Genomic DNA, 25,861 nt, shown 5'->3' with positions numbered 1-25,861 from the left:
CAGGTAATTATAGCTCCATCAGCCTTACAATCCTTATATGCAAAGCCGTGGAGTAGCTGAACTAATTTATGCAGATATAGAAAACCTAACTAATTAGTTTGGTTTTGTGAAGACCAAGGCCTGTCTCTTGATCCAAGTAAGCCTCTCTGAAAATGTTACAGGGGCTGTGGACAGTGGTTATTCTGTAGATCTGTGTGAAATCCATCCGTCTACATGGATTTTCTCTGGGGTCTTTGGTTTACTACTGCATCTCAGAAATGTGCTGAAAGGTAAATTTTGTGAGTATCTAAATTGTCTATTTGCCTGTGGTGTCTGTATGTGTGGATATGCAAGTAAGTCTATCTTGATTTGGACGTTCATCCTGTGAAGAAATGGTTCTCTGCTTTAACTCCATTTGAGTGCCAGGATAGGCTGTGGGTCCCCATAACCCTAAATATGATATAGTGGATATCACAAGATGAATAAATGATTGATAAGAGGTAGTACTAGCAACCCACATTGGAAGAGGAATAGCTACAAGGTGCAGTTTTTCATTGTTGTATCTTTTGGCTTTTCCCGGTTAGGGGTCGCCACAGTGGAACTCCGGTCCGCTAATGATTGGCAGTAGATTTTTACATACTGACTTGCCAGGCCTGACGCACAACAAGGTACACCCATTCACTCATGTCTCCACACCAGGTAGGGACAAAAAAAAAGAGGTCTCTCACGGCAAGTGAAGACCAAAAAAAAGGTCTTTAATGCGGAACACAGTTCCACATTAAAGAACTGAGTTCGCTCAGTAGCTCTGCACTAAACATGGAGCTTCTCGTGTTTAATGCATTGCAGTTCCGCATTCAACAAGTAGCTCCGTGCTTAGCGATTTTTGATTGGCCCGAGTACCGGCATATGGGCCAATCAAAAATCGCTAAACACGGAGCTTCTCGTGTTTAATGCGGAACACAAGAAGCTCCGTGTTTAGCAATTTGTGATTGGCAGGTATGCCAGGTATACGGGACAATCAAAAAAAACAAAAAACAAACAAAGCGGAGGCTGGCCGGGATTTAAACCGGCAGGGCAGGACTCGGGATCAGGCTGCTGATCTCGGGACAGTCCCGCCCAAATAGGGACGTCTGGCAACCCTGCTCCACACAGAAGACGCTTTAGCTGAGAATCGAACAGGACAAAGTCTTACTGTGAGGCGACAACGCTACTGCAGCACCACCACCGCAGCAAGGTGCAGTTTTTCATTAAGTTGTCATATTTTAAACAAGGCAACAAAGCATTTTTGAGTTTCTGAATCTTTATGAAAATTAATCCAGAGATGAGAAAATTTTAATTGGAAAGTTTGTAGACTAAAGCAACTGCTCAGTAGGAACATAAATCTTAAAACTAACCTCATATAACAATATTAACATACTTCTGAATTTGATATAAAAAAAACAGCAGTTTTGAAAGACGGTGCGTGTATTTTCATTGAATAACTTACTTTACACATCTGCAGTGGTTAACATGCCGTAAATTACTGTAAAACTGGCAGAACGATAGCCATGTAGCTAATTAGGATTCTGGAATTACTGATCTGGAATTAAAAGAATCTCTGCAGCTAATACAAAATAATTGAAGTTATCAGGTTTGACAGAAGAGTGCAGTGCAACTTGCAGGTTTACTGTATGAAGTAAAGGATGGTCAAACATGGACTAGAAAACATTGTACAATCCCTAGTATTAGCAATCACTGAAGTCTTCTTCCAGTAACAGAGAGAAAAAATTAATTGAAGGGTTGTATTGGGCCCTTAAGGTGAAACTTTGTTAATAAACGTCTAAGAAATGCAATGAATCCTTTATGAAAATATTGCCCTTGTCCTTGTTCCTTTTCATAAAATGGTTTCACTAAAAATAATCCACAGCAGAACAAATTGGCAATACATGGAGAAGCTGACTTCCTGACAAAACATTTCATGACATAAAGAAACTAAATGAAGCAGACTGAGTTTGTTTAGTGTATCCAGGTGTTATAGCAAGCCTAAAACAATGGTTCCTCCCTCTTCCAAGCTATACTTCTGGGAGTTCTGACCCTGAACTGTTGTAGTCTTTGTTACCCATTCTGATACTTGATTTCTCCTGCCCTCTATTCTTTGTCTGAAAACAAAATACTTTTGCATATCCTATCTAAATAGTAATTTCAGTCTGTGGTAGTTCACATTTTTTTTTTACATCACAGGATCATAGATTAGGGGACAGTTGGTAAAGTCTTCTTCCAGTTTCCCATTACTGAAGAATATGATCAAACAAATGTCAGGACTGCTAAGAAATGAGGATCGTTTGTGAACGTTTCGGGTCCATCTCTGTCAGCCTGCCGTTAATGTTGACCAATGTCCATAGCTAGCTTTAGGCACTAGCGAACCCTGGTGTTGCTGGGGGTCTCCAATGACAGCAAGTTATCTTATTTTGATATTTTGTTACATGTTTGTCAGATTGGCAAAAGACAGTACAGCAGTTCTGTACTTCATAAGCCAAGAGGTTAATAATAACAGTTGAGATAACAAATCCTAAGGATTGGCACTACTTGTACTCATTTATTCTGTGAATATGTTTATACTAAACAGGATTATGACATAACCTTGTTAGGATAAAACGGGTATTGTGTGAATGAATGTGAGCATGAGCTGGGTAATCCTTAGAGATCAGCATCTCAAAGTGACTAATCTCAGTGATTAACTTGCTACTGATCTTCGGAAATTTTTGTAAATACTGGCAGAACACCAACTTTGTTCAAGGATTCTGGGCAAAGCCAAAGATTATGGGAGAATAAATCTCAAAATTAAGAATAGTTTTTAAATGTTAATTTATTTAAAAGGTTAACAAATTAACACGTTTTACATCGACATACATTTTTGGAAACTCCAATTTCTGGCATTATTGACTGTCTGTAATTGTGAATGATATACTAGCAGGATAGGCAAAATTAGGGGCATTCTGTGAAATCAGGAGCAAGTAACAGATACGCATTACTCCTGACTGCTGAGCAGTCACTGATCTGGTATGGCAGTACATGTGTCACACAATGTAGTGCTATTTGCTGAAATCAGTGTAAAATGTAGTTTTGCTATGGCTTGACTGGGGGTGAGTCTGTAATGTTAGAGTAACAATCTGTCTATGATTTATTTCACTTTTTATCGCAGACGTTATCTGCACAGCCACTCATGCTTGTGTGTGTGTGGGGGTGGGGGTGGTGGTTGCAGTCTATTTAAGAGTAGCAAGTTGGCCTTAACTTCTTTCATTTACTATCACAAACATAGACGTTGCATATGATAAATGGCTGTCTTCAGTGGTTTGATGGGAAGATGATGTGTGTGAAAGCAAATGTTCATTGCCTAAGTTGCACTATGAGTAGAATCGCCATTTCACAATGCTTTGCTGTATTTGAGTTCTTGCTCTGACTTTTTCTGTGTGGAATCTACATCCCTTTTCTGCGTGGGTGTGTGTGTGTGTGTGTGTGTGTGTGTGTGTGTGTGTGTGTGTGTGTGTGTGTGTGTGTGTGTGCGCGCGCATGTGTCTATCCATGCACTCTGATTTCTTCCAGAAGGTGAAAGACATGCAGTTGGTGAACTGACATTCTTCTAGTTTCCCTGGAGATAACATGTATTGTGTCTGTGTGTATAAAACCACCACTGATTTTTATCTGTGCACAAACAGTAATACTGGGTAATACATAACTCTCCTGGGTAGCACTAAAATGCAGTTAAATTATCTTTCACAAATAAGGCACAAAATCAATCACAGAATATTCGAACCTTTGTAGCTTCTAGAGATCAGGTGGCCCATGACTCATGCTGTATAAATGGATTTTGACATGGACTTAGTGGTGTCCTCTGCCCTTAACTGCACCCATTCTAAGCATTCAGAGATGTAAACAGAAGGATGCTGTAGCTTGTGTGGCGACTGGAGATGGTGCTGTTATTACTTCTGCAAAGGTGTGCACAGGAGGTCATTATAGCTTGTATTGGGGCTGGGGACAGTGTAACCATTGTTTCTTTGACTTTTATCATGGGCCTCAGAGGTGTGCAATGGTTATTGTAGCTTAGGTCGAGGTAGTACACAGTCTACCTCACAATTACCCATCAGGCATGTATACAGGTGACTGCCCTTGAGGCAGAGTGTTGCTGTGTGTGAGTGTGTGTGTGTGTTAAAATATATTTATATATATATATATATATATATATATATATATATATATGTGTGTGTGTGTGTGTGTGTGTGTGTGTGTGTGTGTGTATATATATATATATATATATATATATATATATATATATATATATATATATATAGATGTGTGTGTGTGTGTATATAAAAATATATATATGTAATATATAATATATATATATATATATATATATATATATATATATATATATATATATATATATATATATACATATATATATGTATGTATGACAACAATCACTTGATATACATGATTGTGGCCATATGAATCTTTGCTTTCATCCCAGTCTTACACTTGAGGGATGCAAAGACAGTGAATGTCTTTTTGAGGGGAGGGTAGCGATGCAGGCACTTTTACAAGATGAGATGCTTCTGCCTACCTATAAGATGGCTTTGGTCAGAGAAAAAACAACAACTAAACAGATCAGAGTCTGGCAGGAGGGTTCCATGGATTGCCTTCAGGACTGTTTCAGTACCCCCTGCTGGGAGGTCTTCAAAGAAGAGGCTATGCACAACCTCCAGTTAGACATAGACATCTATACCGAATCAATTCTCGCCTACATAAATAACGTGTGGGGGATGTAACTACTATGAAAGCCATCACTGTAAGAGCTAATCAGAAGCCCTGGCTGATCAGGAATGTCTATGAGCTACTGAGGGAAAGAAACACAGCCTTCAAGCCAAATGACAAAGAAAGGTTAAAGGTGGCCAGGTCAAATCTGAAAAAGGGCATCAAAGAGACAAGGAGGGAGTATGGAAGGAAAATTCAGAACTGCTTCCAAGACATGAGGGACACGAGAAGCTTATGGCAGGGGATACAGCATCTCACAGACTATAAGTCCATATCACCCCAATGTGATGACAGCTTGGAATTCCTAAATTAACTGAACTCCTTTTTTGGCAGGTTTGAGGAGAACAGCACCACTGTACCTTTTAAAACAAACACTGACAAAGAAGAGACAATGCTCACCTTAAACTCCGAGGAGTTTAGAATTCAGCTTAAGATGGTGAATCCTTGGAAGGCTGCTGGACCAGACAACATACCTGGCAAGGTGTTGAAGGGCTGCACTGATAAGTTATGTGTGGTACTGACAGACATCTTCAACTCATCCCTTGCTATGGAGAAAGTTCCCTCATGTTTCAAGGAAGCAAGTATTGTCCCACTTCCAAAGAAACCCAACCCTACCTGTCTCAATGACTTCAGACCGGTCGCCTTAACCTCAAACGTCATGAAGTGCTTTGAGAGTATTGTGAAGAAACAGCTATCTGTGAGTCTGCTTAATTCCTTTGATCCACTCCAGTTTGCATACCAGGCAAATAGATCGACTGCGGATGCTATATTTGTCACACTACACCTTGCATTAAAACACCTAGAAGGGAGAAACAACTACATGAGGATGCTGTACATCAACTTCAGTTCTGCATTCAACATTGTGATACTACTGATGCAACTGATGGATAAAGTTGTGAAACTTGGGATAAACAAGCACCTGTGTAACTGGACTCTTGACTTTCTGGTTGATAGACCCCAGTGGACATGCGCTGGAAACAACACCTCTCAATGCACATTCCTGAATACTGGTGACCGCAAGGTTGTGTACTCAGCCCTTTGCTCTTCACCATCCTCACCAATGACTGCATTGCAAAATATAAGTCAAACTATATTATAAAATTCGCTGATGATACCACAGTCATGGGTCTCATTAACGGTGGGAATGAACATAACTACAGAGATGACGTGAACACTTTGATTGCCTGGTGTGATAGGAACAATCTGGACCTGAATGTTAATAAGACCGAAGAAATGGTTATGGACTTCAGGAGAAAGGCAGCAGTTCACCAACCACTCACTGTCAAAGCTTTTGAACATTTTGACACATACATCACTTCCTAGTTACCACAGGGTATAATAAAATACCATGTTTCCTTAAAGAACAATTTCCTTTATAAGCAATGGATTTATACAATGATAATTAAAATATGTTATAATAAATTAATTATTCCCAAAAGTACAGTACATCCAGAAACTTGGAATATTTACAAAAAATATAGAAATAATAAAAAAACACAGGAAAAAGTAAAATTACATAAACATCCCATGGTGAATAAAATAAAACCAAAAAACAATGTTCCCATGATATACTCATAAAAACAATACATATAAAAATGTAATGCAAATTACGTAACTCTATGAAAGGCCAAAAAGATCTTAAAAAATTAGCCTTAAAGGTTATTAAAGGTGCATAAAACCAATGTTTAATGTCAGATAAATGGTGAAAAAATCACCTTAAATAAGTTACAACTCTCATTTAACCCTGAGGTTGAAGGCATCTAATCTGATTATTTTAACAGACTCTTTGCTGTACAGTTTGTTTTTACTTTTTTGGTTTCACTCACTGTCAAAGGGGAGGTAGTAGAAAAAGTCAAAACAACCAAGTTCCTGGGCCTTCACATCTCTGATGACCTCTCATGGACTGTTAATACCAACCATATAGTCAAGAGGGCTCAACAGAGGCTTCACCTCCTGAGAAAGCTTAAAAAGGCCAGACTCCCACTGTCTGCTCTTACCACGTTTTACGGGGGAGCTATCGAGAGCATCCTCACTAGCAACTTCATAGCATGGTTCAACAACTGCACAGCTGCTGAGAAGAAGAAACTACAGAGGGTGGTGAGGGTGGCTGAGAAAATCTTGAGCACAAACGTCCCCTCTATTCAGGAGCTTTTCTTTACAAGCGCAAGAAAGAGAACACATAAAATGCTTGCTTATTCGGCCCATCCAGCTCACAACTGGTTCTCACAACTTGCGTCTGGAAGGAGGTACTGCAGCTTGCACTGTAGGACTACCAGATTCAGGAACAGTTTATACCCTACAGCTGTGAGACTTATTAATACAGACACCAACTGTAATACCTGAAACATTGAAGCCTCTTTTCTTTCATTTAATTTTGCTGCTCAGAGCAATTACCACCAGCATTACTATTATGTGGCATGATGGCTATACTGAGTCATGTCTAAGGTTAACAAGTGCAATATGATAATGAAACAGCTGCTGTTCACTAGTCTGTATTTATTCTATATCTTAGTGTAGGCATTTGGTGGTGGGTATTTATTTATTGTTTATCACTGGATAATGGGTATTGAATATGTAAGACTAAAATTATTTTCTCAGTCATAATTTTTTGTTCAGGCCATCACTGGAGCAAAAGGTTGGGAAAATGCCCTAAAATGCACCTCATTGTATCCATAATCCTATGGCCGGAGCCCCCCATTAGCTTAACAATTTCCTTCATATTTATTACTGTGCTGTCTTGGCCAGATAAGGTGTGTATTGAAAGGATGCAAGGAAAATTAAACCTGAATAGCAGTACTGAATGTCTTTCCATAATCATAATTTTTGTTCAGACCATCACTGGATGAAAGGGTTGCAGAAAAAGCATAAAAAATGCTCTTCAGAGCATGTAGAAATTAAGGCAGAATGTGAGAAAAAGAAGAAAAAAGTAATATCAATGATGTGGGGAGCCTGAGATGGGGAGAGCACTGGAGAATGTGTTGGGGGGGGGTGAAACAGTATGCAGTAGGTTCTGCCAATGAGCCATTTGCCTAGGGTGCAATTTCACCTATGGCCTTTTAAAGCTTCTCTGTGAAATGGAACAACATACTGTGATACCGAGGCCTGTCAAATTGCAAAAACATTGTAGATACAGTTTAGTCAGTGCATACTACCCTTAAAACTCTGTAGCATTAACTAAAATGTTGCTTAGGTGGGGTGGCAGTGATAGGGTGATAGACTGGGAATGTTCAGGGGGCCCCCATCTTGACATTTGCTGGGGGCCTCAAACTTCTTATAGTGTCGCTGTCAATGTCTTAGTGTTTGCTTCTAAAGTTATTTTAACTGAGCAACTGTAGTTGAGACAAAGGTTTCCAGCTTATATTGTTTTTGATAACTAAGATTTACAACTTAAGTAAATAGTTGACTGTCTTAAAAATATGAATGCTTAAAAGCCAGCTAAGTTGTAAACTTGGTTGTGGCTACATTATAGTGCACTTTGGGAAATTGTCCACCCAATTTAATTACTCCATCGATAAAGCACCCCTAAATGTTGACCCAGTAGTTAGGGATATGGGAAGATATATAGACAGTATCTTGCCTTTGACCAGCGTGTAGCCAAGATAGTAAGAAAATCATTGTATAACTTATATGTAAGAATATGGCATCCAGGTCCAAGGAAATTATAGTACCACTATACTCATCCCTTATTAGACCCATGATTGAGTACAGTGCCCCCTTTGGAATGTATGTAACCACACACTTCCAACAGTTGTGACATCCACAGAGGTTCCTCACCAGGAGAATCCAGTGTGTGGATACTGTGCTCTGCACCCATTCCCTTAAGGCCCTATCTGTGTATTATGTATTCTAGAGATTAGTGAGATGGGTTCTCTGCCTAACATATACGGCATTATCAGATCCATCTCTGATGGATCTCTTGCACATCCACAAAACAAACAGCACCAGAAACACTAGTTCCAAGGATATGAACTTTGCTTTCTCATAAACAGAAGATGTTGGAGAGACCAGTATGTGTTTCAAAGGATCCCCGCACTATGGAATGTGCTCCCCTTCCACCTGAAGTAGAGTTCGTTCCTGACCCTATTTAGACCAACCTTGATCATTGGATGAGAAAACACAAATTCAGCCTGGCCCAGCCCCCATGTCTCTAATGGACAGAGGTTGACAGTAAAGTAAATATAGCCCTTCCCCCACAAAGTCCTTCTTACTAACATACCCCTCCAAATATACAGCCAAGGTACTCGGGGATAAAATTGGGTTGTGTTGGAAGGCTAGGCTTATAAAGACCCTGGTGATCATTAGCCTAGTAAAAAACATATGAAGTTGTTTTATGATTTTCCATATTGTTGCCCACATCTTGGACCAAATCCAGATTCCTGGGTCCTGGAAATGGAGTATAGGGATCCTAAGTACTTTCTCTTCCAAGGTGGGTATGCTGTTTTGCCTCTAAACAAAGTTGTAGGTTACATCTTCAAGACTACATAGGATTCAAGCTTTGCCTCCATACATCAGTAAAGATTGAGTGAGGAGACAAAGACAGGAGCTAAGAGTGTAGTGCATGAGTTGCCAGCTGTGTTTTTGGGGAAGAGTTAGGAGCTGAGTGTGTTATCAGTTGTGGGTCACAAGATATGATGAGATGTGAAACAAAAAAAAGGAGAGGCTGGCAGTGATAAAAATCACTAGTTTTGAACTTAATATATTTAAATTCATCAGTGAATTTGATTTTTGTCATAAATAATGTACTTTACTGAATGGTAAACTGGTATGAGTATGAGAAGTAGCTAGAGCCATGGTCCAGCAGAATAAAGTCATGTCTATGACCCAGATCGTCTGTGTCCAACTAACAGTTTAAGTGCAGGAGGACAGAGAAGGTTAGGTGTGAGCAGGTGTGTAGCAAGCACATTCCATTTTGTACTCACAAGCTGTTAATGCTAACCCCTTGGACACCTATCAATAAAAAATGGACACATCTCTCAAAATGCTGCCCCCCCCAACACTTAATAAATGTAAGTAAGATTTTCAGCTGTTCCCTCTAAAACTATTAGACATTGCTTTTAGAGTAGCAGTATTGCACCTGTTGTTGGAGGCATTCATTTAGACAGTTGCAGACATAATATGACTGAAAAAACATATTGATGTGATGCTCAGAAAAAAAAATGTACTCAATACAAAGAGTATGCCTGGCTACACCCTTGGGAGTGAGTCGGCTGCCATCTCACCCATCTTGGAGGGAGGGAGTTAGCTTGACTTACTGCATTAGGGACACCTACAGAGAAGTATGTGAACTAGCAAAACCTTACTGCACTTACAATAAGTCACTCGGGCAGGGGGCTAGCATGATTGGAAGCACACAGACATCCTGCTGTATTATCACTCACTGAACACCCCTATACTTTCTCAACTTTTAATCCCTTATAATAATCTTACCTCCCTACGATCTTCTTCTAAACTCATGACCAAATCTGTAAAATCCCATAATTTAGCTGGTGACTCTCTGTTCACCAATACTGTAGGTAGAACATGGAATCAGCTACCCACTGATATCACTCTAATCCCCTCCTTACCACTCTTCTAACAAAAAATCAAACTGTACTTCCAAAACCACTGGATTTGTTCCTGTAGGACTCCTGACTAACATTCTTCATTCCCCCTACTCTACTATAACTATACACTGTACTTATTAGCTATACATATACTTTCTTCTTATCGCCCTGTTGCTCTCCTCTTATGCTCTGACCCACTCCTCCTTTTTCTCTCCCCTGTCCTCTTTTCCATCTTCTTACTTCTTCTCCTTACTGACCATTGCTTCTCACTCTTCTCCTCCCTTGTATTTCTTCATTAATCCCTGTTTTACTTCTTTCTCTCCAACAGATTATCAAAAACAATTTTGCTAATCTTTAGCTGTTTAATTGTGATGCTTCTACTGAAATAGTATATTTTTTTGAAGTGCCTTAGGTATTTTGTTGTTCTTGTTACTAAATGTATATTCTTATTGTACTCAACTTTTTATTAATATGTCTCTTTGTAATTGATTTATGTGTGGAGCTTTTCTCCCCGGGCCTCTACTGAAAATGGACATATATCCAGCTAGACTAGCCCGGTTAACAAATGTAAAATAAAATAATAAATAAATAAAATAAATAAACTTGTGAGCCACTGCTGGTTAAAGGATTTAGGAAAGTCCGCAGGAACAAGAGATAATTCTTCTCTCTATCACTTCATCTGTCATCTCTCTCCAACAGAGCAAATGGTCTGACCTGGCTCACCAGACAGGGAACAAATGGGCTGTAGGGCTCTCACTGTGTGAAACCTGGATGTTCTTCGTGTTTCACTGGATGTTCTTCGTGTTTCACTGTTGCAGTCATTACATTTGGGTAATCTGCTGGCAGGTTGCCCTTAGTCGGCCTGAATAACAAAATCTTGGGTCCTGCGTCAGTTGCTGTCTCCTCTTCCATGACGTCAGGTCATCAGGGGCATAAAACATGCAGCCGACGCCATTTTATTCTTTAGTCTTTCTTGCCCCACGGTGCCCGAAGCAGAAGCAGTTCGCAAGTGCCGGTTGGCCAACTCCTGAAATTTTCGCATTCAAGTTTCAGAACTGAAGTCTTCAAACTAAAGCTAAGTACCCCGTTGGGGAAACTTTTTCTTGTTCTTTACCGATGTCAGTAAAACTTAATAATTACATTACTTGTGGGAAGCAAATACCTCATAAGGATTTTCATTTATATTGTATTCCTTGCCTAGGCCCAGATCATAACGTGCCTTGCTGTCAGATTTGTGCTAGATTTAACCAATGCACTATTAAGTGTCGGTATAGTTTTGCTTCTAAATATTTTGGATCAAGATTTAATTATCCTGAAATGTCGTCAGTTAGCAATCCGACTACCGGAGTTCACAAAAAACGCAAAGAAAAAGACGGAGACAGACCGTTGAGGTCCAAGACCAACGACGAAGCTTCTCCTAAGCCAGTCGCTGGTTCGCCGGTACTCAGTGAGGCGCTTTCGCAGCCCCTGATACCCGCTACTTTTGAGTCACAGGCCTCTACCAAGACCCATTCAGAGTCCGGTATGCTGCGAGATTCTCAGAGTGTTGAACCCGCGGATGTCTCTCCCTTGGATGGGTCAGGAGCTGCTGAGCAGGCACCGACTTCTGAGGGTGTTTTCAGGCCTCAACATTTTTATATAAAACCGACGCCAGCCTCAAAAATAAGGTCAAAAGCATCTTCTATGTCTAAAAAATCGACGCATGAGCCACGTGCTCAGGCCTCTATGCCTAAAAAACAGATGATCAAAATGGCTAAGGACTTAATTACCTTGATCAGTGGTTCCCAACATCCCCCTGCTAAGAGGACTAGGCAAGGCACTGATTATGAATCTTCAGATCAGGTTTCCATTTCTTCTGATTCCTCTTCTGATCAGGAATTTTCCATTCCACCCTATGAGGATTCTGGTGCAGAGGAATCCATCCCATCTGCATCTTCTCCTGAGGATTACTCTTTTGGAGAAACCTTGCATACTTTAAGGGAACATTTTCACTGGAAGAGTCAGGACTTCTCTGAATCAAAAAAGAGGCTTAGGGATTTCCTCCTACTTCCTCCGCGTAGGCCTTTAGCTATACCTCCTGTATTAGACATTGTTGATGTGTTTTTGGAATCAAGCATGGCTCCTGATTCCCTACCTCCGGCTCCTAGTAAGCCAGACAGATATTACAGGGTTCCTGACTCCCACAAATTTCCATTAAAAAATCCTGCTGCTGACCCTGAGACTATTTCACAGGGTCCCAAGGGTGTTAAGGCCTCTACAGCCAAAAATCCTTCTCTTTCTGATAGAGATACCAGGGAGCAGGATAGATGAGGAAAGAAGGTTTATACGTCTGCTATCTTGGCAATCAGAGCCTTAAACTGCCAGTTTCATATGTTTAAATATAAACAGCATGTTATGGGCCTACTAAAACAGAAAATGATGTTGATTTCTGATTGTGTGGAAAATAAAGAGTTACAAGAATTATTGCATTCAGCAGAACAGGTTGGAAAGCATACTTTGCAATGTGGTTTTGATTCCTTGGAGGCCTCTTGCAGGGCCGCAGTTACTGGATCTGTGATTAGAAGGCATGCCTGGCTCAAGGAGCAAAATCTGCCTGATCATGTTAAAGCTAAATTGTTGGATGCCCCCTTGCAGCATGACACTGTGTTTGGTAATAAGGCAGAAGACGTTTTAAAGAAAATGGAAGACAAAGCTAAATCTATGCAAACTGTAAAAGATTTCTTGCAAGTGCAGCCACCCAGGTTCAGTAGGCACTGGCCTACTAAAAATTGGTCCTTTCCTGTGTCCAACAGTGCCACTCAAGGCAAATCCAGGTGCTCAAAAGGCTCCAGATACCAATCACAGGGTTCTTACAGGTCAAAGCAATGGGGTGCCTCCACCTCCAAATCTGGAGGAAACAAAGGACAACCCTACAGTAAGCAGTCTCAATGACTTTCCTCTACCATCACCAAGCACTTATCTTTTGGCAGCCCCCTTGGGGGGAAAACTAGCACTTCATGCTGAAAATTGGCAGTTAATTACCCAGGACAAGTGGGTATTGAACATAGTTTCCCAGGGGTACAGATTTCATTTCCATACTTTGCTAATTCCAAACAGATGGCCAGATCTGCAACAAAATCAGTGGGCAGAGGCTCAGAAACAAGTTATGTCCCTCATGGATATGAGGGCTATTCAACCAGTACCAGAAAAGGAAAAAGGACAAGGTTTTTATTCAAGACTTTTCCTGGTACCCAGAAAAGACAATGCCTGGCATCCAATACTGGGCGAATCGATTTTGAACATGTTCCTGGACATTCCAAAATTCAAAATGCTGACTTTACAACAGCTACTGCCTATGCTGGGCAGAAACACTTGGTTAGTGACTCTAGACTTAAGAGGCATACCTGCATATCCCAATAAGGGAATCATGAAGAAGATACCTCCTCTTCAAGGCAGGCTTTTTGCATTGCCAATTCTCTGCACTGCCCTTTGGCTTATGTACTGCGCCCAGGGTCTTTACAAAGTGCCTGGCACCAGTAATTGCATTCTGCAGACAAAGAGGCATACAAATTTATCCTTATCTTGACGACTGTCTCATTCAAGCAGAAGACAACGACACTCTTCTTCAACATCTGGCATTTGTAAAAAGGCTTCTAACATGCCTAGGGTACACAATAAACAAAAATAAATCCCAACTGGTACCCTCTCAAATAATTACATTCCTGAGTGCAAGCTTGAATACAACTGCCCAGATGGCTTACCTTACGCCAGACAAACAAAGGCAATTGACAATATACTTCAAACAAATGGCAACAAAAACCCAGTTATCTGCAAGACAAATTCTGCAGGCTTTGGGGTTCATGGCATCCTGCATTCTACTAATTCCATATGCAAGACTGCATATGAGGAAACTTCAGTGGTACCTAAAAAGTTTATGGAGGCAACACTGTCACAGTCTGGAAACAATGATTCCTCTCATTCCTGCCTACAACAGGAATTTCTTTGGTGGGCGGAGACATGTCACCAAAATAAGGGATTGTCATTCACTGTACCCCTTGCCACCCAAACCCTAGCTACAGACACATCAGACTATGCTTGGTGGGCCCACCTAGTGGGGAGATGCATTCAAGGCAAACAAAGCCCAAAACAAATGCATCAGCATATCAACCAGAAAGAGATACTAGCTGTTCAGAATGCTCTGACAGCCTTCAAGGACTTACTTCATCCAGGACAACTACTGATAAAGACGGACAACACCACGGTTATGTGGTACATAAACAAGCAGGGGGGTACACATTCCTATCCCCTTTGCAGACTAGCCATGGCATTGTGGAACACAGCTTTGACTTACCAAATACATCTTCAAGCTCAATTCCTGCCAGGAAAACAAAATACTCTGGCAGACGACCTAAGCAGAAATCTTATGGACCCACACGAATGGAAACTGGATCCACAAACCTTCAGCATGTTAACACCAAAATGGGGGAGCCCAGACATAGATCTATTTGCCTCTCCCCAAAATTATCAGCTGGACAAATTCTGCACAAGAATTCATCACAAAAAAGCATGGAAAGTGGATGCCCTATCCTTCAGTTGGAAAAACCTATCAGTCTATGCCATTCCCCCTCTGCCTGTTCTCTCCAAGGTCTTACTAAAAGTCAGACAGGAAAAACCAAAAATGATCCTAGTTGCTCTGGACTGGCCTCGACAACACTGGTACCCACGTCTAAGGAATATGTCTCAACTTCACCCTTGGTACTTGCCTCAAATACCTCATCTGCTGTCTCAGCAGAGCAGTCAAATTCTGTGCACTCAGCTCCAAGCTCTGAACCTTGCAGCATGGCTGATCATTTAATTATTCAAACAACACCTCTCAGTAAATCTATGATGGATGTCATTTTGGAAGCCAGAAGGCCTAGTACTAGAAGCCAGAAGGCCTAGTACTAGAAAATCTTATGCTGATAAATGGAAGAGATTCTGTGCTTGGAACCAAGCACAAGGAACAGACACAGCAAAGCCCAATATTCCTCAGATTTTACAATATTTGACTGAAATGCTTGACAAGGGCCTATCTTTTTCTTCAATAAAAATCCATGCCTCTGCCATCTCGGCTCATTACAACACAGAGCCTTCACTCTTTTGTCATCCTCTGCTTAAACAGTATCTTAGAGCGGCCAAAAATTTAAGGCCTCTCAGAAGATCACAACTCCTGTATGGGACCTCAATTTTGTGCTGGAAAAAACTCACCCTGCCTCCTTTTGAACCAGCAGCTACTGCGGATATAAAATTTCTATCGTGGAAAAGAGTTTTTCTCTTGGCAGTCACTTCAGCAAGAAGGGTTTCAGAACTGCAGGCTCTCATCGCTGTGGAGCCTTTTATTACATTTTACTCAGACAGGGTGTCCCTCAGGACCAGTCCTTCTTTTATGCCTAAGGGGGTATCCAGTGTGGCTCTTAACCAGGCAATTCACCTGCCAACTTTTTACCCAAATCCGCAGAACAAGGGGGAGTGGATTCTGCATTCATTGGATGTACACAGTCAACTAAGATTCTACTTGAACAGGACCATATCTCTAAGAAAGTCTGAGCAACTACTGGTAGCATTTGCTGCAGGGTCAGAGGGAAGGCTATATCAAAGCAGACTATTTCTAAGTGAATAAGCCACTGCATTAATTTCTGCTACCTGCACCATGGTAAACCTGTGCCCAAGGGGATCATATCTCATTCCAACAGGGCTGCCTCTACCTCAGCAGCGTTTCTCAGAGGGGTTCCAACCAAAGACATTTTTGAGGCTGCTACTTGTAGCTCTGTTCATACCTTCACAAAACATTATCATTTGCCTCTCTTCTCCAAATCCAGGGCAGACTTTGACACTGCAGTTCTGCAGGGCCTTATAATCTCTGTTAATGCTGTTTAGCTCCTTCCTCCCATCTATAGCTTTGGGATTCTACCCAAATGTAATGACTGCAACAGTGAAACATGAAGAACATAGCACATTTGTGTACACTTACCATAAATGCAGATGTTCGAGTGTATTCACTGTTGCAGTCCAGGTTACCCACCCGCCATCCCCATGTTCATCGTGCATACAGCTGCAGTAATCACAGATGGGTTCTCTGCCGCCAGGCGGGTCCTCGGTCGGCCGAATTCCAAAGTCTAGGTCCGGCGTCGGTTGTTGTCGCTTTCTTTCCTGACGTCAGTGAGGCAGGGGTATATAAGACACAGCCAACGCCATTTTCTTCAGTCTTTTTTGCCGCACGGTGCCCGAAGCAGAAGCAGTTTGCAAGTGCCGGTCGGCCAGCTCCTGAATTTACGAAAAATTGGAAACCGAAGTCTTCTTTAAAGCTAAGTACCCCGTTGTGGAAACCTTTCTTGCCTCAGACCGATGTCAGAAAAAGTTAACAATTGTATTTCTTGTGGGAAGCAAATACCGGATAAGGATTTCCATTCCCTCTGCATACCTTATTTAGGCCCAGACCACGACGTCTCGGGCTGCCGCTTTTGCGCTTCTTTCAATAAACTCACTATTAAGCGTCGGGCGGAGTTCACCCAACACATTTTTGGTAAAGCCTTTGATTATAAAATGTTGTCGGAGACTCCGACTACCGTTTTGTCCAAAAAACGCAAGGACAAGGACTGACACGCGAGGCCCACGGTCTCCACCGACACCATGCCAAAACCAGCTACACGTGGTCCAGGTTCTCAGCGAGACACCTATGCAGTCCCTGACTACCGACGACACTTCTTTGGCAGTGTCTTCTGTAACCGAGACCGCAGGTACCTCGGCCCATACCCAGACTACAACCACCGAAGCCACTGTGAGCGTTGAGCCTCCTAATGTGGACAGGTCCACCTCCACCCATGGTGTCTTTAGACCCTCATCTTCCTTTTCCATTAAGGCCTTTACTAAGTCCAAATCAGCCAGGCATCCCAAGAGGCCTGTTGCACAGGGCCCATCTCCAGGCCCCATGCCTAAAAAGCAGATGCTTAAAATGGCTGAAGATTTAATTACTCTCATCAGGGGTTCCCAACCCTCTCCAGACAAGAGACCCAGAGTGGAGGAAGATTCTCCCTCTTCTGATCAGGGCTCCATTTTTTCAGAACATTCTGATGTGGAGGAACACTCTTAGTCCCCTTTTGAAGATTCTGATGCAGAGCAGTCCATTCCTTCTGTATCTCCTCCAGAGGATTTTTCTTTTGGGGAAACCTTGCACATCTTGAGGGAACACTTCCATTGGGAAGGCCAAGATTTTTCTGATTCCAAGAAAAGACTTAGGGAATTTCTTTTGTTACCTCAACACAGACCTCTGGCAATACCTCCTGTCTTGGACATACTTGATGATGTTTATTCGGAGGCTTGCCTTAATCCGGATTCCCTGCCTCCTGCCCCAGTCAAGCCTGATAGGTACTACAGAGTTCCTAACTCCCACCAATTTCTTTACAAAAGCCATAATGCTGACCCTGAAACCATTTCCCAAGGCCCCAAGGGAATGAAGGCCTCTACTGCTAAGAATCCACTACCTTCCGAAAGAGAGTCTAGATCCTTAGAAAGGTGGGGAAAAAGGTGTATACCTCGTCCACCGTAGCCATGAGGGCCTTAAATTGTCAGTTTCATATGTTTAAATATCAGCAGTTGCTGTTATCACAATTAAGAAATAAAATGTCTCAACCTGAACAACCAGATTTGAAGGAGTTGCAGGATATGATGCATAGTGCAGAACAAGTGGGTAAACACACCTTACAATGTGGCTATGATGCCCTAGAGGCCTCAAGTAGAGCTGCTGTTACAGGATCAGTCATTCGTAGACATGCCTGGCTTAGGGAACAAATCTTGCCTGATCATGTGAAAGCTAAACTACTAGATGCTCCTTTACAAAAGGATGTACTATTTGGTACTAATGCTGAGAAGATACTACGGAAAATGGAAGAAAAAGCCAAATCTATGCAAACTGTCAAAGCTTTTCTACAGGTTCAACCACCACATTTTAGCAGAAATTGGCCTTTTAAAAACTGGTCCTTTCCAGCCACGGACAAGCCCCAAAGAGGTAGATACAGGCGCACAAGGGGCAGAGGACAATCACAAGGATCATATAGAGGCAGGCAATGGCAAACTCCAGCACCAAGAGGTGGCGAAGACAGTGCACAACAGTACAGGAAACAAACCCAATGACTTCCTCCTTTCCATGCCAAGCAAGTCTCAGCTGGCAGCACCCTTGGGAGGAAAGCTGGCATTATTTATAAGAAATTGGCATATTGTCACAACAGACAAATGGATCCTGGACGTTATAAACAGAGGCTACAGATTTCATTTTCACACTCTTCCAAGAATGAGAGGCATGCCAAACCTGCCACACAATCAAAGGGCAGAGGCACAACTACAAATTTCAAAGCTCATAGACATGAAAGCTATTCAAGAGGTACCTACTCACGAACAAGGTCAAGGTTTTTTATTCCAGGCTATTTCTGGTACCAAGGAAAGGAACCGACTGGAGACCCATTTTGGACTTATCCATCCTAAACACATTCTTACTCGTACCAAAATTCAAGATGCTCACATTACAGCAGCTTCTTCCCATGCTGGGCAAGGAGTTTTGGCTGGTAACATTGGACCTCAAGGAGGCATACCTGCATGTCCCAATCAGACAAAGCTGCAGAAGATACCTCAGATTTCTTGCAGGTTCAATTCACTATCAATTCTCTGCATTGCCCTTTGGCTTATCTACTGCACCCAGAGTATTCACGAAATGCCTGGCATCAGTAATTGCCTACTGCAGACTTCAAGGGATACAAATTTACCCTTATTTGGATGACTGCTTGATCCAAGCGGACAGCAAGCACATACTTCTGGAACATCTGGCTTATGTAACACGGTTACTGAATTCCCTGGGATACACAGTCAACAAAGAGAAATCCAGGCTAACACCATCTCAGAAAATAACTTTCCTGGGTGCCAACTTGGACACAAACACCCAGATGGCCTATCTTACGCCAGAAAAACAGGGGCAACTAACTCAGTACTTCAAAATACTAGCAAATTGTACCAGGCTTACTGCAAGGGAAAATCCTACAGGCTCTGGGCTTCATGGCATCTTGCATTCTTTTAATCCCATGTGCAAAGTTGCATATGAGGAAACTTCAATGGTACCTAAAAAACCTATGGTCTCAACACAGCCACAGTTTGAAAACAATAATACCAATAATTCCATGTTTGCAAAAGGAATTTCTATGGTGGGCCCAAGCATGTCAAACAAACACAGGTCTCCCATTCTGCAAGCCTCAAGCAAATCAAGTCATCACAACAGACGCCTCAGATTATGCCTGGGGGGCGCACATGACAGACAGGTGCATTCAGGGCAAATGGTCCCAAAAGGAAAAGCACCTTCACATCAATCAGAAGGAAATGCTAGCAGTGATAAATGCAATTACAGCTTTCAAGGACCTCCTGCATCCAGGACAATTATTGATAAGAACAGACAACACCACAGTAATGTGGTACATAAACAAACAAGGAGGAACACATTCATACCCCCTGTGCAGACTAGCCATGACACTTTGGAACTTGGCTCTGGAATGGCAAATCGAACTTCAGGCTCAGTACTTGCCAGGCTTGGAAAACACGCTGGCAGACAATCTAAGCAGAAATATGACAGATCCACACGAATGGAAGTTGCATCCTCAAGTGTTTACAAAGATAATCCAAGCGTGGGGGAGGCCAGACATAGATCTCTTCGCCTCCCACAGGAATCATCAATTGGAAAAGTTCTGTTCAAGGACCTTTCATCCAAAGGCCTGGAGAGTGGACGCCCTTTCATTCATTTGGACAGCATGGACAGTTTACGCTTTCCCACCTCTGCCTCTTCTGCCCAAGGTACTCTTGAAAGCAAGAGCAGACAGACCGTAGATGATACTGATTGCTCCAAACTGGCCAAGACAACACTGGAACCCACTCCTGAGGAGCCTAACACATACTCCTCCCTGGTCCCTACCTCTAATGCCTCTTCTGCTGACTCAGCACAGCTACAAAACTCTTCACAGTCAGCTGAAAACACTCAATCTCGCTGCATGGAAAATTCCTTAACACCACAACAGACCCTACTCCCCAAAGAGGTGCAGGATGTCATTTTGGAGGCCAGAAGCCATCTACTAGAAAGGCTTACTCCGCAAAATGGAAATGGTTTTGCTCTTGGAATGAGAAAAAAGGCCAAGACCCTAGAAAACTGAATTTGCCTCAGGTATTACAGTATCTAGCTGAGCTGCTGAAGAGTGGACTTTCATTTTCCTCCATAAAAATCCATGCCTCAGCCATTTCTGCAGAATTCAACACTGATCCACCCTTATTCTCTCACCCACTCTTAAGACAGTTCCTCAGAGGGGCTAAGAATATAAGACCACCAAGGAAACAACCAATGCCAGCCTGGGATCTTAATTACATTCTAGAAAAATTAACATTGCCTCCCTTTGAACCAGCTGCCTCAACAGATTTGCAATATTTGTCCTGGAAAACAGCCTTCCTTCTGGCCATTACCTCAGCTCGTAGGGTTTCGGAACTACAAGCCCTCATGGCTGTGCAGCCCTTTCTCATCTTCCATCAGGACAGGGTTTCCCTTCGAACCAACCCTTCATTTATGCCTAAAGTGGTATCCAGGGTAGCTTTAAGTCAAGCCATACACTTACCTACCTTTTACCTCAATCCTCAAAACAAAGGGGAAAGGCTGCTACACTCCTTAGACATCCATAGACAGCTACGTTATTATTTGGACAGAACAAAGCCATTCAGGAAATCAGAACAACTTTTTGTGTCCTATGCTGTAGGAGCTCAAGGGAAGCCAGTTACCAAACAGACAATTTCAAAATGGATAGGCCACTGCATACGGTTTTGTTACTCCTATCATGGAAAATCTGTCCCTACAGGCATCAGATCCCACTCCACCAGGGCCACAGCTACCTCTACAGCCTTCCTCAGAGGAGTTCCTACCAAAGATATTTTGGAGGCAGCCACTTGGAGTTCTGTGCATACTTTCACAAAACACTACCACCTGCCTTTATATTCCAAAACTAGAGCAGGCTTTGCCACTGCTGTGTTTCAGGGCATTCTGGCTCATCCCAGTTCCACCTAGTGCCTACCACCCTGTGCGTAGCTTTGGGATTCTACCCATCTGTGATTACTGCAGCTGTATGCATGATGAACATAGTACAGTTTTGTACCTACCATAAATGTAGATGTTCGAGTGCTAATACAAGGGCCTAACCCCTCTTCATACAACCTGATTGGGTTATCCTTCTATGGTATATTTGCTTGCAACTACTGATTTTTGATTATATTGCATTGCATGTATATAAATATAATTTATGTATTGCCTTCCTTCTGGGGGCACCTGACATCTGGGGCAAGAAAGACTGAAGAAAATTGCTTTGGCTGTGTCTTATATACCCCTGCCTCACTGACGTCAGGAAAGAAAGCGACAACAACCGACGCCAGACCTAGACTTTGGAATTCGGCCGACCGAGGACTCGCCTGGCGGCAGAGAACCCATCTGTGATTACTGCAGCTGTATTAGCACTCGAACATCTACATTTATGGTAGGTACAAAACTGTACTTTTTCTATACCTTTTCTTTCCTTCACTATATACTAAAGCCTTTGCGGCGATGAAGGCAAAGTTTATGTTGCTAAAAATACATTTACATATATTTCTGTTTATATATATATATATATATATATATATATATATATATATATGCGCTCCCCGTTTGGGGGGCACCTGACATTTGGGGCAAGAAAAACTGAATAAAATGGCATCAGCTGCATGTTTTATACCCCTGATGACCTGATGTCATGGAAGAGGAGACAGCAACCGATGCAGGACCCAAGACATTGTTATTCAGGCCGACTGAGGGCAACCTGCCAGCAGATTTCCCAAATGTAATGACTGCAACAGTGAATACACTCGAACATCTACATTTATGGTAAGTGTACACAACTGTACTTTCTTGCACCTTAGAGGAATGTATAGGTTGATTGGTTGTGACTAGGGAGCTAATGGACATTCTTGCAGACTAGAAGAAAACTTCAATAAAAAAATGAGAAGTAAGACAGTAGACTTCACACGGTACTTAGTATTATCACAACCAGATTTTTGCGATAATGCAGCTTGCTTGCTTAATGCTTGCTTCCCGTTTTGTAAATCTGTTTGTTGGAAAAAAAAAAAGTGTGTGTTTTCTTTACCACTCTTGTTTTTTTTCTGGGAGAATATCTAAACAAAAAAAACACAAACTATTTTTTCTTTTCTTTACTGGCGCATGGCGCTTCTGTAGTCGCTTGGCAAGGCTGTCCACTGGTTCCAGTGCAGCCAGTGCTGTCTACACTCACACAGATGTACCCCATTTGCCTAAGCTTTTCTTCTTTTGATAATTCCTGACAATTTATGGATTATGGACAAATAAGTCTTTATCCTTCATGATTTGATTTGACTACAGTGTAACCTTAACCTCTCATGCCTGTCCACTGTCCTGCAAATTGAACGGACCTGGAGCAGCACGCAGTGCAGTATGAAAAAAAATAGTGGCTGACTCTGGAAGTTGGTTGCGAAGCAGCAGTGTTGGCCCCCCACAGTGTTATGCTCTGTGGTGTGTGTTTAATAATAATTGAATCAACAAATTTTTTTTTTTTTTTTTTTTTTTTTTTTTTTTTTTTTTTTACAGATAACATTCTCTGTGTGATTCTGCATACATTTATGGTTACAGTCACACACCGGGAAGCAAGCCATATTATTACAAAGACGGGTTGCGATAATACGCAAGTACCCTTCACACTTTATTAATGTCAGAGCTTAGAGCCTTGTTGTGTCTTTCGGCTTTTCCCAGTTAGGGGTCGCCACACCGGTACTCTGGTCCGCTAATGATTGGTAGTTGATTTGTACGTGCCGTGTTACCAGCCCTGATGCACAACCTTCAACGTATTCACGCATGTCTTCACACAGAAGATGCTCTAGCTGAGAATCAAACCGGACAGTGTCTTACTGTGAGGCGACAACGCTACCGCAGCACCACCACTAGTGCCTAATTACAGAACAGCACTCACCATTTTTCTTCAAGAGCAGTGTAGGTCATTAGTTTAAATCTTCAGTAGCAATTAATTAATGCAATTCTGAGCAACATTTACCACTGTTTTCTTCTAGTCTGCAAGAATGTCCATTAGCCAGTTGTTTTACTTAACTCTTTTAAAGATCATTGGAAAACTTGTGATGAGTAGAAACCACTGTGTAAGTATTCTGAAACAGCATGCACAAGTGAATATTGTAACACAGGAGGATTGCACTACAAATATATGGCAGTAGTGAGCCACTTCCTGTTGCAGACACAGAGAAATATGAATATGGAGTCTTAAGTACGTCCCTCTGCAGAAAGCCAAGTGACGCTGCCTACTGATAAACTGACCAGAGGACCCTCCATGCTCTATAAAAGAGAACATCCTACAATTTTATAGGTTCATAGATACTTACTAAGCTATTGATCTGTGAGAATCTTAATAAGCCTAGCCTTACATTCCCTTGTTAGTTTTAGCCTTTATATTTTGCATATAAATAGCCCAGAGATAGGCCAAAGATGGATGTGTTGGGGCATTTGCATACTTTCTGTATTCATGAGGGACAGGGGTGCTAAACTGGAAGTGAAGTTATCATTATTAATCCATTCATTCTAATTACGTTTGACTAGAACAAGAGATGTACTTTACTTTATGTTGAGTGGAAGATTGTTCCACAGAAGTGGTATTCTCTGTGATGTAAATGTATCCTTCCAACATATTCTGTTTATTTTTCAAAAGAGATTGAGATCCTTTGAATGGGTGTGTATGATACCATTGGACTTTATGAATGTGTAATAAATGTAACAGAATAGTATCTGTTGATGCTGTGTATGCAGGTCAGAGGTCACCTCACAGTAGTCTGTACGATATTGAGAAGATGGACAAGGCTTTGAGATGGTCTGCCTAGTTTTTTATGATTTAGACCTTGGATTTTTTTTTACTGACAAAGCATCATGGTCATTCCAGTTCTGACAAGTGTTTGGGCAGTTGCATTCTGAAAGGGGAGATCTACTCAATGATCGGCCTAACAAGTGCCTAGTAAAGTGGAACAGTTGCATCCCTGGATCTGGATCAGTATTTTTACATATAAGATGTGTTCTGAAGAAAGAACTTCCTTATGACATTGGATATGTGGTTAAAAAAGGACTGTTCATTGTTGACTTAGGTTCCCAGATCCCTAACTATGGGATCAGTTTTTGTTGTTGGCAGTCTGTAGTCACTTTTGGAAATACTAGCTAGATGTAGATTGAAGTGTGGTGTACTATTTTGTTATCTTTAACTTGTAAATGGTATTGGAACAGGTCTCCAGAAGGAGAGCATACATAGACCACTTCTCAGAATGTTGCAATGACATAGTTGTCTAAAATAAGTATTGCAGGATGTAGCTGACATAACATTTCAGTGCAGGTTGTGGTTACGGTTCTGAGGGGATGTTTACTGTGCAATGCAAAATGTGGGCAGTCTGACTGACAGTGGTTATTATCCCTTTCATTGTGTAGGCGAGAATGACAGAATGTGTAGTTAGTCTTTTTGTTGTCCTTTGGTGCTGATTGAAGTGAAACAAAAATAAGTTAACTTGTCCATCCAGTATTAGAAAGTGATTTCTTGGCCTCTAGCGTAGTGCAGTAAATTCTTACACAGCATTGTAAGCAGTTTTTTCCCTGAGGGTTTTGACCTGTATAGCTTGTCAGGAGATCAGTGCTAATTAAAACTGGTCAGGTTTTTCTGGTAATTCTTGGCCAGGTTTGCAGTAGAATCTTGAAAACACCCCAACACACACCAAGCTCGTGTCAATCTGCACACTTTGTCACAAACAGTTAATTTGATAAGGATTAATTTAAGGCAGTTACAGTGCTGGGAAAAGCTTGATAATCATGAATACAAGAATTTTTCACAGCCTATTTAAACATCGTTATTAACATAGTATTGTTTGCTGGTAGAGTGCAGCTGAAGGTCTAAATACTGAACATCTCACTCCGGTAACTTAGTTTTGAATGTAAAGCCTGTTTGCTGAGCAAGATATGTATTTTAAAGTTTAACCTGCTTCCATGAGGGAAGGTGTGTGTGTGTGTGTGTGTGTGTGTGTGTGTGTGTGTGTGTGTGTGTGTGTGTGTGTGTGTGTGTGTGTGTGTGTGTGTGTGTGTGTGTGTGTGTGTGTGTGTGTGTGTGTGTGTGTGTGTGTGTCCCTCTTCAACACATAAAGCATTACAGTCACATGAAATATAAAACACAGCTTAGTTAAAAGATGACTAGTTATAATGTGTTCACTTGTGGAAAGCATTTGTCATGTATACTTTTATTCATGATATGATAGTTTATTTACTTAAAGTGCTTCAACTGAATTTTTGTCTACAATTCCTAAAATGGTAAGAAAATAAAAACATGTAAAATAAATATTTACATTTTTTAACTTGCACTTAAAAAAACTTAGCTGTGCTGTCCTTCAAGCCTGGAAACAACTTGTTGGTGAGCTGGTGTATG

General features: G+C 41.5%; 1 protein-coding gene across 1 annotated transcript in view; it reads left to right on the top strand.

Moving 5' to 3' along the window:
- MYO5C (myosin VC) overlaps window positions 1-25,861 on the top strand; it is a 1,763,334-nt gene that overhangs the window by 185,843 nt on the left and 1,551,630 nt on the right. The window lies entirely within an intron of this gene.

Source organism: Protopterus annectens, chromosome 7.part1 (genome assembly GCF_019279795.1).
Source record: "Protopterus annectens isolate FY-2018-M chromosome 7.part1, PAN1.0, whole genome shotgun sequence".
Lineage (NCBI taxonomy): Eukaryota > Metazoa > Chordata > Ceratodontiformes > Protopteridae > Protopterus > Protopterus annectens.
This window is presented reverse-complemented; position numbering and strand designations above follow the sequence as displayed.